The sequence below is a fragment of the Odocoileus virginianus genome, chromosome 26 (assembly GCF_023699985.2).
Source record: "Odocoileus virginianus isolate 20LAN1187 ecotype Illinois chromosome 26, Ovbor_1.2, whole genome shotgun sequence".
NCBI lineage: Eukaryota > Metazoa > Chordata > Mammalia > Artiodactyla > Cervidae > Odocoileus > Odocoileus virginianus.
In genome coordinates this window covers 17,853,143-17,864,708 of record NC_069699.1, presented here as the reverse complement: position 1 = coordinate 17,864,708, position 11,566 = coordinate 17,853,143, and the positions used below count along the sequence as shown (strand labels likewise).

At 40.6% G+C, this 11,566-nt stretch overlaps 1 pseudogene; it reads right to left on the bottom strand.

Annotated features, from left to right (window-relative positions):
- Positions 1 to 261: 261 nt before the first annotated feature.
- LOC110151449 (tRNA-splicing endonuclease subunit Sen15 pseudogene) lies at positions 262 to 901 on the bottom strand (annotated as a pseudogene).
- Between the last annotated feature and the right edge of the window lie 10,665 nt (positions 902 to 11,566).

Sequence of the window (11,566 nt, the reverse complement as noted above, 5' to 3'; positions counted from 1 at the left end):
CAGACTAGCTGTCCTGACCAAAAGGCACTGAGAAAGTTGAGTAAGGAAAAGAGATGGTGGTCTCAAGAATGTTCTATCCTGAATACAGCATAGGCGTAAACTTGCATATGACTATAATTAAACTGTCTCCAGATAAGAAAGCTCTAGAGCAACTCTCTTACTATTTTTTTTTAACAAAATACATTCTTCTATATGGGAAAGTTTTATTCTTCAAAAAAGAAAATTTCTGGAATGGGACCAGCTAAGTCATCTCTTACTATCTCAAATCAAAGATGAACCAAGCTGATGGTTCACAATCCAGTTCTGTGTGAATAAAGTAAGCATCAAGAAGTATAGGTGTAATCTTCTAAGGGAAATATTCTTAGGATCTGGCAGCATAAATCCATCAGTGAGTTTGTAGTAGACTGTTGTGGAGTCAGTCTACTGTGGACTGTAGACTGTCAGTCAGTGGACTGTTTGTCCACTATGGACAAAGTAAAAGACATAGGCAAGTCGGGATCACCTTGCAATTTTCAGGATACCTTCAAGATCCCCCATATCCTGTTATGGCTGAGGGAAGCACTGACAGACGTAGGTACCACAGACTGTAAACCTTTCTCCTTCTGTCTCAGTGCCTAGAAGGCAGATGAGCGGGAGATCTAGTAATCCCAGTTTACTTCAGGCCAGCTTTTACTCTCTGTGAGGTCCAGGCAAACCAAGAACACTATATAAACTTGGGTGACATCTCTTATAATTAACTCCATCATTTCTAAACACTTAGGGTGCGTGCCCATCCAGGCGTCCTCTGGGGGGTCCATGCCGCCCCGAGGTGGTGGCGCTGCCACCACCGCGATCGCCTCCCAGGCCCGCCCACCGTCGGCTGGGACTCTCCCCTGTTCTTCCATGCCCAGCCACGTGGCATGCCGGTGGTGTACCACGCTGCTCTCTCCACGCCCCTATATTTAATATAATTATTGATAAGACTGACGTTTGTCTAACCTTTAAAAATTTTTTGTTTTGTTCCACCTGTTCATAGTTTATCTGTTTTTCTTTCCTTTTAAAATATTATTTTAATTCCTTTATTTGCTTTTTACCTATATTTGTATATTTTTGGTGGTTTCTCTTGTGATTCCAGTATGGATCTGTAACATATCACAGTCCGTTTAGATTTAACAACATACTGGCTCTTATAAAACAATAGAACCTTATAATATTTAATTCTTTATTTCCCCTAACGTGCACTATCGTGTCGTATAAATATTTATATTTATACACATTATTGACCTCATAATATAATGGTATAATTTTTAAAATTTCAGCTGTCATTTGACTCTAAAGAAACTGAGATGAAAAGTATTGTGTTATTATGTAAAAAGCATTTATGACTGCCTATTTATCATTTCTGATTCTTTTCTGTTTTTGTTTCTTTTTTTTGTCTGTATATATGTTTCATTTTGAATCCTTTTCCTTCATCAGAAAGAATTTTCTTTAGGGTTTCTTATACTGCAGGTCTGCTGGTGGTAGATTCTGTCAAGTTTAAAATTGTTATTTTACTCTCATTTTTGGCTTATTTTTCTTCTGCACATAAACTGTTGAGTTTATTTTAGATTTAAAATATCATTTCTTTGTCTTCTAATTTCACTCTTTCTAATGAGAAGTCAACTTACATTCAAATTTTTGTTCTATATATAATGATTCTTCTTTCTCTGGAAACTTTCAAGAATTCTTTGTATTTGGTTTTCAGGAGTTCGTTGTGATAGTCTAAGATCATGATTTGATTTAGGTCATACCTGAATGGTCTAGTGGTTATCCCTACTCTCTTCAGTTTAAGTCTGAATTTGGCAATAAGGAGTTCATGATCTGAGCCACAGTCAGCTCCAGGTCTTGTTTTTGCTGACTGTATAGAGCTTCTCCATCTTTGGCTGCAAAGAATATAATCAAGCTAATTTCGGTGTTGGCCATCTGGTGATGTCCATGTGTAGAGTCTTCCCTTGTGTTGTTGGAAGAGGGTGTTTGCTATGACCAGTGTGTTCTCTTGACAAAACTCTATTAGCCTTTGCCCTGCTTCATTCTCTACTCCAAGGCCAAATTTGCCTGTTACTCCAGGTGTTTCTTGACTTCCTACTTTTGCATTCCAGTCCCCGATAATGAAAAGGACATCTTTTTGGGTGTTAGTTCTAAAAGGTCTTGTAGGTCTTCATAGAACCATTCAATTTCAGCTTCTTCAGCGTTACTGGTTGGGGCATAGGCTTGGATTACCATGAGACTGAATGGTTTGCCTTGGAAACGAACAGAGATCATTCTGTCGTTTTTGAGATTGCATCCAAGTACTGTATTTTGAATTCTTTTGTTGACCATGATGGCTACTCCATTTCTTCTAAGGGATTCCTGCCCACAGTAGTAGATATAATGGTCATCTATGTTAAATTCACCCATTCCAGTCCATTTTAGTTCGCTGATTCCTAGAATGTCGACATTCACTCTTGCCATCTCCTGTTTGACCACTTCCAATTTGCCTTGATTCATGGACCTTACATTCCAGGTTCCTATGCAATATTGCTCTTTACAGCATTGGACCTTGCTTCTATCACCAGTCCCATTCACAACTGGGTGTTATTTTTGCTTTGGCTTCATCCCTTCATTCTTTCTGGAGCTATTTCTCCACTGATCTCCAGTAGCATATTGGGCACCTACCAACCTGGGATGTTCCTCTTTCAGTATCCTATCATTTTGCCTTTTCATACTGTTCATGGGGTTCTCAAGGCAAGAATACTGAAGTGGTTTGCCATTCCCTTCTCCAGTGGACCACATTCTGTCAAACCTCTCCACCATGACCCGACTGTCTTGGGTGGCCCCACACGGCATGTCTTAGTTTCATTGAGTTAGACAAGGCTGTGGTCATGTGATCAGATTGGCTCGTTTCCTGTGATTATGGTTTTAGTGTGTCTGCCCTCTGATGCCCTCTCACAACACCCACCGTCTTATTTGGGTTTCTCTTACCTTGAACGTGGGGTATCTCTTCATGGCTACTCCAGCAAAGTGCAGCCTCTGCTTCTTACCTTGGACAAGGGGTATCTTCTCATGGCCGCCCCTCCTGACCTTGAACGTGGAGTAGCTCCTCTTCGCCCACCCGTGCCTGCGCAGCAGCCGCTCCTTGGAGGTGGGGTAGTTCCTCTCCGCTGCCGCCCCTTACCTCAGATGTGGAGAAGTTAAGTTCCTCTCGGCCGCCGCTCCTGCGCTTTCACAGCCTGGCGCTCTCGGTCACTACCGATTGGAAATGAGAAATAGATTTAAGAGACTAGATCTGATAGACAGAGAGTCTGATGAACTATGGACGGAGGTTCATGACATTGTACAGGAGACAGGGAGCAAGACCATCCCCATGGAAAAGAGATGCAAAAAGGAAAATGGTTGTGTGAGGAGGCCTTACAAATAGCTGTGAAAAGAAGAGAAGTGAAAAGCAAAGGAGAAAGAGAAAGATATTCCCATTTGAATGCAGGGTTCCAAAGAATGGCAAGGAGAGATAAGAAAGCCTTCCTCAGTGATCAGTGCAAACAAATAGAGGAAAACAACAGAATGGGAAAGACTAGAGATCTTGTCAAGAAAACTAGAGATATGAAGGCACATTTCATGCAAAAATGGGCCCAATAAAGGACAGACATGGTATGGACCTAACAGATGCAGAAGATATTAAGAAAAGATGCCAACAATACACAGAAGAACTGTACAAAAAAGATCTTCATGACCCAGAAAATCACAATGGTGTGATCACTCACCTAGAGCCAGACATCCTGGAATGTGAAGTCAAGTGGGCCTTAGAAAGCATCGCTACGAACAAAGCTAGAGAAGGTGATGGAATTCCAGTTGAGCTATTTCAAATCCTGAAAGATGATGCTGTGAAAGTGCTGCACTGAATATGCCAGCAAATTTGGAAAACTCAGCAGTGGCCAGAGGACTGGAAAAGGTCCGTTTTCATTCTAATCCCTAAGAAAGACAATCCCAAAGCATGCTCAAACTACCACACAATTGCACTCATCTCACACGCTAGTAAAGTAATGCTCAAAATTCTCCAAGCCAGGCTTCAGCAATACGTGAACCTTGTACTTCCAGATGTTCAAGCTGGTTTTCGAAAAGGCAGAGGAACCAGAGATCAAATTGCCAATATCCGCTGGATCTTCGAAAAAACAAGAGAGTTCTAGAAAAACATCCATTTCTGCTTTATTGACTATGCCAAATCCTTCAACTGTGTGGATCACAATAAACTGTGGAAAATTCTGAAGGACATAGGAATACCAGCCCACCTGACCTGCCTCTTGAGAAACCTGTATGCAGGTCAGGAAGCAACAGTTAGAACTGGACATGGAACAACAGACTGGTTCCAAATAGGAAAAGGAGTGTGTCAAGGCTGTATATTGTCACCCTGCTTATTTAACTTATATGCAGAGTACATCATGAGAAACGCTGGGCTGGAAGAAGCACAAGCTGGAATCAAGATTGTTGGGAGAAATATCAATAACCTCAGATATGCAGATGACACCACCCTTATGGCAGAAAGTGAGAGGAACTAAAAAGCCTCTTGATGAAAGTGAAAGAGGAGAGTGAAAAAGTTGGCTTAACGCTCAACATTTAGAAAACGTAAGATCATGGCATCTGGTCCCATCACTTCATGGGAAATAGATGGGGAGATAGTGGAAACAGTGTCAGACTTTATTTTTGGGGGCTCCAAAATCACTGCAGATGGTGACTGCAGCCATGAAATTAAAAGATGCTTACTCCTTGGAAGGAACGTTATGACCAACCTAGATAGCATATTAAAAAACAGAGACATTATTTTGCCAACAAAGGTCCGTCTGGTCAAGGCTATGGTTTTTCCAGTGGTCATGTATGAGAGTTGGACTGTGAAGAAAGCTGAGGGCCGAAGAATTGATGCTTTTGAACTGTGGTGTTGGAGAAGACTCTTGAGAGTCCCTTGGACTGCAAGGAGATCCAACCAGTCCATCCTAAAGGAGATCCGTCCTGGGTGTTCATTGGAAGGACTGACGCTGAAGCTGAAACTCCAATACTTTAGCCACCTCATGCGAAGAGTTGACTCATTGGAAAAGACCCTGATGCTGGGAGGGATTGGGGGGCAGGAGGAGAAGGGGTCGACAGAAGATGAGATGGCTGGATGGCATCACTGACTCGATGGGCATGAGTTTGAGTAAACTCCGGGAGTTGGTGATGGACAGGGAGGCCTGGAGTGCTGCGATTCATTGGGTTGCAAAGAGTCAGACACAACTGAGTGACTGAACTGAACTGCAGATCATGATGTTATGCCTTTGTTTGTATTAATTCTGCTTGAATTTTGCTGAGCTTCTTGGATTTTGAAGTCAATGTTTTTCACTGAAATTGTAATTTTTTTGCCATTATTTCTTCAGTATTTTTTCTCTGCCATTCTTGTTTGTCTTTGATGAATCCAACACACATATATTAGACCATTTAATATTTTGTTTAAGGTTGCTGATTCATTGTTCATTTAAAAAATTATTTTATCTTTGTTACCATCACTTAATCTTCATTTATCTTGACATTCACTGTTCTGTCCTCTTAATATCCAATATGCTAATAAATTTATCTTTTTAAACATTTTCAATAGTATTCTTTTCTATTGTAGGCTTTTTATTTCATTCTTTTTATAATTTTCATTTCTTTGCTGAAATTGGTTCCCTGTCTATGTTCCTTTTAAAACCCTGAGCATAATTCTAATAGTTATTTTGAAAATCTTTTCTACTAATTTTAAAACTTGGATCATGTTAGGGTCCATTTTTATTGACCTTTTTCCCTCAGTGAATCACCTTTTCTGCTTTTTTATATGTCTGGTAATTTCTTTATTGTTTTCTAAATGTTCATAACATTGAGAAGACTCCAGATCATATCATCTTTTTATGAAAGGTAGTGTTCTTTTTTCTTTCAAGTGTTTAATTTACTTGCTAATCATCTTGAATTAAATTTAGTTTTATTATTTGCCAGAAATAAAATTCAAGAAGTGTTTACCAAAATGATATGATCTGACAAGATTCAAATGCTTTCTTTCCACAGTGATTGATAGCAGCTAAAATCTCTGTTTTGGATATTCAACTATTAATAGTTATTTCCCACTGGAACATTTAGAATATCTCCCACAGGTGAACAGTAGATGTGTCAGTCAAGAATTCAGGGAAGATTAAAGTTGGATTTGAGGCTCCCATTAATGCATGTCCCTTCTTTCCGCCTTTTTTGCTATCAATGTCCAGCCACTTTGGCAGCACAAAGTTCATTCTCTGAAATCCAAAACAAATTGAGACCATATTTTTGTTTATCATAAAGCTGTTCTTCACTGTGCGCACTGGGGGTTCTTACAGAGGGAAAAACGCTGTAGAAATGGGTCTCTTCCAGGGCTTTTCACTTCTTTCAAGGGTTAAATACCCTGCAATTTGTGACCTCTTTTCTTCCCTCTTCAGTTACTCCAAAGTATTATATTTTATATTTTGTCCAGAGTTTATAATTTTTATCTGCAGTATGGTTATTCTGACATAAGATGCACTGTGGTTAGCAGAACCAGAAATAGGGGCTAAGTTTTTATTCTTTCTGAAGAAGGGAAAGGGTACCCACTCCAGTCTTCTGGCCTGGAGAATTCCATGGACTGTATAGGCCATGGGCTTTCAAAGAGTCGGACACGACTGAGCGACTTTCGCTTTCACTTTTTATTCTCTTTTTTGCTGAGAGACAAGGAATTTGCATGCAATGCAGGAGACACAGTTTTGATCCCTGGGTCAGGGAGATCCTTTGGAGAAGGAAACAGCAACCCAGTCCAGTATTCTTGCCTGGGAGAGCCCATGAACAGAGGACTCTGATGGGTTGCAGTCTGTGGGGTCACAAAAGGGTTGGACATGACCTAGTGACTACACAGCAGCAACAATGTAGTTGCTTTGTGATGTTGTGTTGGTTTCTGCTGTCAACAAAGGGCATCATCTGTATGTATCCATGGGTCCTCTCTCCCTTGGACCTCTATCCCACCTTCTCCCACCCCAAGCCCCTAGGTCACCGCAGAGCACCATGCTGAGTTCCCTGCTCTGTGCAGCAGCTGCCCACTAGCTATCTGTTTTACAAAGGGCAGTGCATATGCCTCAGTCCTAGTCTCCCAGTTCATCCTGCCCCCATCCCCCCTACATGTCATCTACCTTCTCTACTTCTATGTCTCTTTTCTTGCCCTGAAAATACATTCATCTGTACCATTTTTTCTAGATTTTACACATATGACTTAGTATATGATGCTTCTTTCTCTTCCGACTTCACACTGTATGACAGACTCTAGGTCCATCCACATCTCTGCAAATGACCCAGTTTTGTTTCCTTTTATGGCTGAGTAATGCTGCATTGTATATATGTACCACATCTTCTTTACCCATTCAACTACTGATGGACATCCAGGTTGCTTCTAGGTCCTGGCTGTTGTAAATAGTGCTGCACATTGGGGTGCATGTGTCTTTTTGAATTATGATTTTCTCAGGGCCTATGTTTTATTTATTTTTGAATTTCCAGCACTAGGAAGGTCCTACATGATAAATAAATCACCAATAGATGTATATTGATCAGAGGAATATGTATGTACATAGAATGATCTGCTGTGGGAGAAAGGATGGCATGAAAGCCATTAAGTTCCCCTCAATACCACACCCCCTTGCAACTGCTTATCAGCCTAGCGATACCAGTATAGACTGCTTCATACTCTTTATGTCTCTGGAACTCCTAATAGTTCCATTTTAGACAATTTCTCCCATTCAGACTTTTCAGCTAGTTTTGTAAGCTTGCAGACCATCCCTCTCTTCCATTTTGCTCTCTTTGAATTGAAGAGACATTTCAATTTTCAAATGAACCAGAGAGATAGACACAGCAATAGTTCTTACTTGAATCATGCTCTCAAGGGAGAATGGCATAGATTTAGAAATCCTTTGCTTTCTTTTGATTGCTTTATTCAATGTCAGTGGCAAATGTTTAAAGAATAATTTGTCCATTGCTTTGGCCCAGGTTTTATTCAATGGAAAGGCTTTGTATCATTTCACTTTCCTTAAATGAAACAACAGTTTGAGGTGAATTAGGCTTCTGAGTGTTGCTGAAATTTTCCTTGTTTAGAAGTAAAATTTCTAGTTCCCTCTTTCTTCCCTCCAGTGCCACCCCTAACTCCTTTGCTACCTGTCAGCATGTGTTATATATTTACCCTGAACTTGTGAATAATCCAAATTTATGTCATTGACTCTGATGTTTGTTTACCTATGCTTCTTACCAGTTTTGTTTTTAACAGATTTAAAGTTCCCAGAGACCAGAGAACATGTTAAGCAACTTGCTGTGTGGATTACCTTGTAATTGTGTTATACAATGAACTTCTTGAAATTTTTGGTAATGGCTCTGGGATTTAAAATGACAGAGTTCACTTAAAATTAACTTTTTCCTATTAGCTCTCTCCGCGTTGAACCACCTGTATCCTGCCAGTAAGCTAAAGTTTCTAAACCAAATCTTTCATTATTCATTGTTTCATTATTTATTAAATTATTATTTTAAAAATTATTTATGGGGGCTTTTTCTCTATTATGCATTATTCAGGTTTAGGGAGCTTGGTGATGAAAGGTATGGAATTAAGTATGATTCATTGAAAAAAGATATGATTCCTGATATTGAGACTCTCATTCTTAGAGCAAGGCAAGAAATTTAGAATAACAAAGAATAAAGTAATAAACTGATTTTAAGAAATGGACTAGCAGGGGCCTTGACTATGACCCAGTGTCCCTTAGAAGACTCCCAGAAGATAAAATGATTGAGGTGCAATTAAATATAGCTGAGTATTTTAGTTGAGGCCAAACCAGGTTAACTTTTGGTCAGTGAACCTGTTTCATGGTAGTTCCATAGTAGTTCTCCCTGGCATTTTTGTTTATTGTCAGAAGTAATAGTGAGTGTTCTGAAATGGGGAATGGGACTGAGGATGGTGTTTGAAAGGTTTTATTCTTGACGGGTTGAGAACAGAGAGAAAAGGATGATGAATAGTATGACATAACATTTATCTTCCTTTTCTCTCTTAGACTGTTGTGTTGCTTTTGATTAATTTCTTTGGAAAAGGGATTCAGGGTCTATTGAAGAAGGGGAGCTTGTAAGATAAAAGACTGAGAGATCCTGGGTGCAAATGGTATTGCTTTGAAGCAGTAGTGAACAGCTATTATTTCTGCTTCTATAACATCCGTCTGCTAATTTTCTGTAAAATGTTCCCAATTTTCTTTTTATTATTAGAAAGCAACCCTCTTCTACTGTTAGGCCAAATGCTTCATGGGAGACTTATTTATTCTTAGATCCATGAGTAGAATATGATAAAGGCCTATTCCAACAGTATTCTGTCTCTACTACCCTTGGTACAGGGATGAGCATTTCAGTCCATTTTTTGAGTGATTGCAGTTAAGAAAGGGCATATGCGGCCGGTGTTTGCAGCTGTTCAATACAAAGTGAACAGTAAAACCCACTGGCACACATCACCCCTTCACCAGCCCCATTATTCCCACTACAGGGCTCTGGCCCTTTGAGAGCTTAGCATGGTCACTGCTAAAGGATTACAAATAATGGCTCAGTACAGCAGTGGAAGAGATGGTTTCTCCAAAAGCAGTTGTTCTGTGAACAAGAAGTCAGGATCATAGCAATTGAATGTAAATATTTCTCACATGAACCCCTCAGAAATAATTTAAAAGATGTTGAAAGGGAGCCAATATCTATTCCTCAGGTAGGTGAGACTAAGGACTCTGGTCATTTGGGAATCGATCTTGAATGTTACACTGATGTTACATTTGTACTCAGTGACAGATTGGCTGGAATAGTTGAACTACATAAATAATAGGATGAGGTCAGCAGGCTACAAAGATGGAAAAGATGTTCCAAAGAGTGAGAAGAGCATCGACAGAGAAAAGCAGGCAAGAACATGGTATGTGTGGGTGACAGCAAACAACTTGGTATGAATGAGCATGGGATTATGCTTTTAGGGGTAGAGGATGTAGCATCACAGAGATGGGAAACCAGCTCACTTTCCTCTTCAACAAACATTAATGCCTAAATTTTATTCTTTAGCCTGGCATCCAGGATTCCTCACCATTCTAAACTTCTCTTTCAAACTCTTCTTCAGCCAAGTTCTGTCTCCTTCAGTGACCTACTGCTTTACTTCCTCCCAGTCCTTACCCAAAGTCATTTCTCTTGGCTTGAACTGTCATCCTCTAGCAATTTTAATCCATTCAATTCACCTGATAAATTCACTTCAGTTCAGTCGCTAAGTCATGTCTGACTCTTTGCGACCCCATGAACCACAGCACACCAGGCCTCCCTGTCCATCACCAACTCCCAGGGATTACTCAAACTCATGTCCATCGAGTCAGTGATGCCATCCAGCCATCTCATCCTCTGTTGTCCCCTTCCCCTCCTGCCTCCAATCCCTCCAAGCATCAGGGTCTTTTCCCATGAGTCAACTCTTTGCGTGAGGTGGCCAAAGTATTGGAGTTTCAGCTTCAGCATCAGTCCTTCCAATGAACACCCAGGATGGATCTCCTTTAGGATGGACTGGTTGGATCTCCTTGCAGTCCAAGGGACTCTCAAGAGTCTTCTCCAACACCACAATTCAAAAGCATCAATTTTTCGGCACTCAGCTTTCTCCACAGTCCAACTCTCACAACCATACATGACCACTGGAAAAACCATAGCCTTGACTAGACAGACCTTTGTTGGCAAAGTAATGCCTCTGCTTTTTAATATGCTATCTAGGTTGGTCATAACGTTCCTTCCAAGTAGTAAGCATCTTTTAATCTCATGGCTGCAGTCACCATCTGCAGTGATTTTGGAGCCCCCCAAAAGAAAGTCAGCCACTGTTTCCACTGTTTCCCCATCTATTTCCCATGAAATGATGGGACCAGATAAATTAGCTTTGATCAGCTGATCAACTGCTTTGCATGGCTATATATCTTTTTAAAATGCATCCATCTTATCTCATCAAATTAGTACTTAAGCTCATTGAGGGACAAAGGAGAGTATTATGTTGCTCATTTTTTTTATCTACTAAAGAACCTGGTGCTTCTCGGTGATTCAGCAGTAAAGAATCTACCCGCCAGTGCAGGAGACATGGGTTTGATCCCTGGGTTGGGTAGATCCCCTGAAGGAGAAAATGGCAACCCAGTATTCTTGCCTGGGCAATCCCATAGACTTAGGAGCCTGGAGAGCTATGGTCCGTGGGGTCACAAGAGTTGGATACAAATTAGCATCTATACAATCATGACAATAAAAATCCTGGTGTAATCCCCAGAATGTAGTGTCTAGTGAGCAGGAGTGTGACAGTCTGTGGGTAAGAGCAGAGAATATCAGCCTGTGACTCTCTTTCCTTCAGCTTTATATGTTCCAGGGGAAGTCCAGAATCAGCCCATATGCCTTGACAGCATATCTTCTTCAAAGAGATTTGGAAGGTATCAGACTGATCACCCTCGAGAGAGAGAGAGACCCTGGTTTTCCCTATCCCAGTATGTCCTGACAGAGCCTCAAAGGCTCCCTGTCCCTC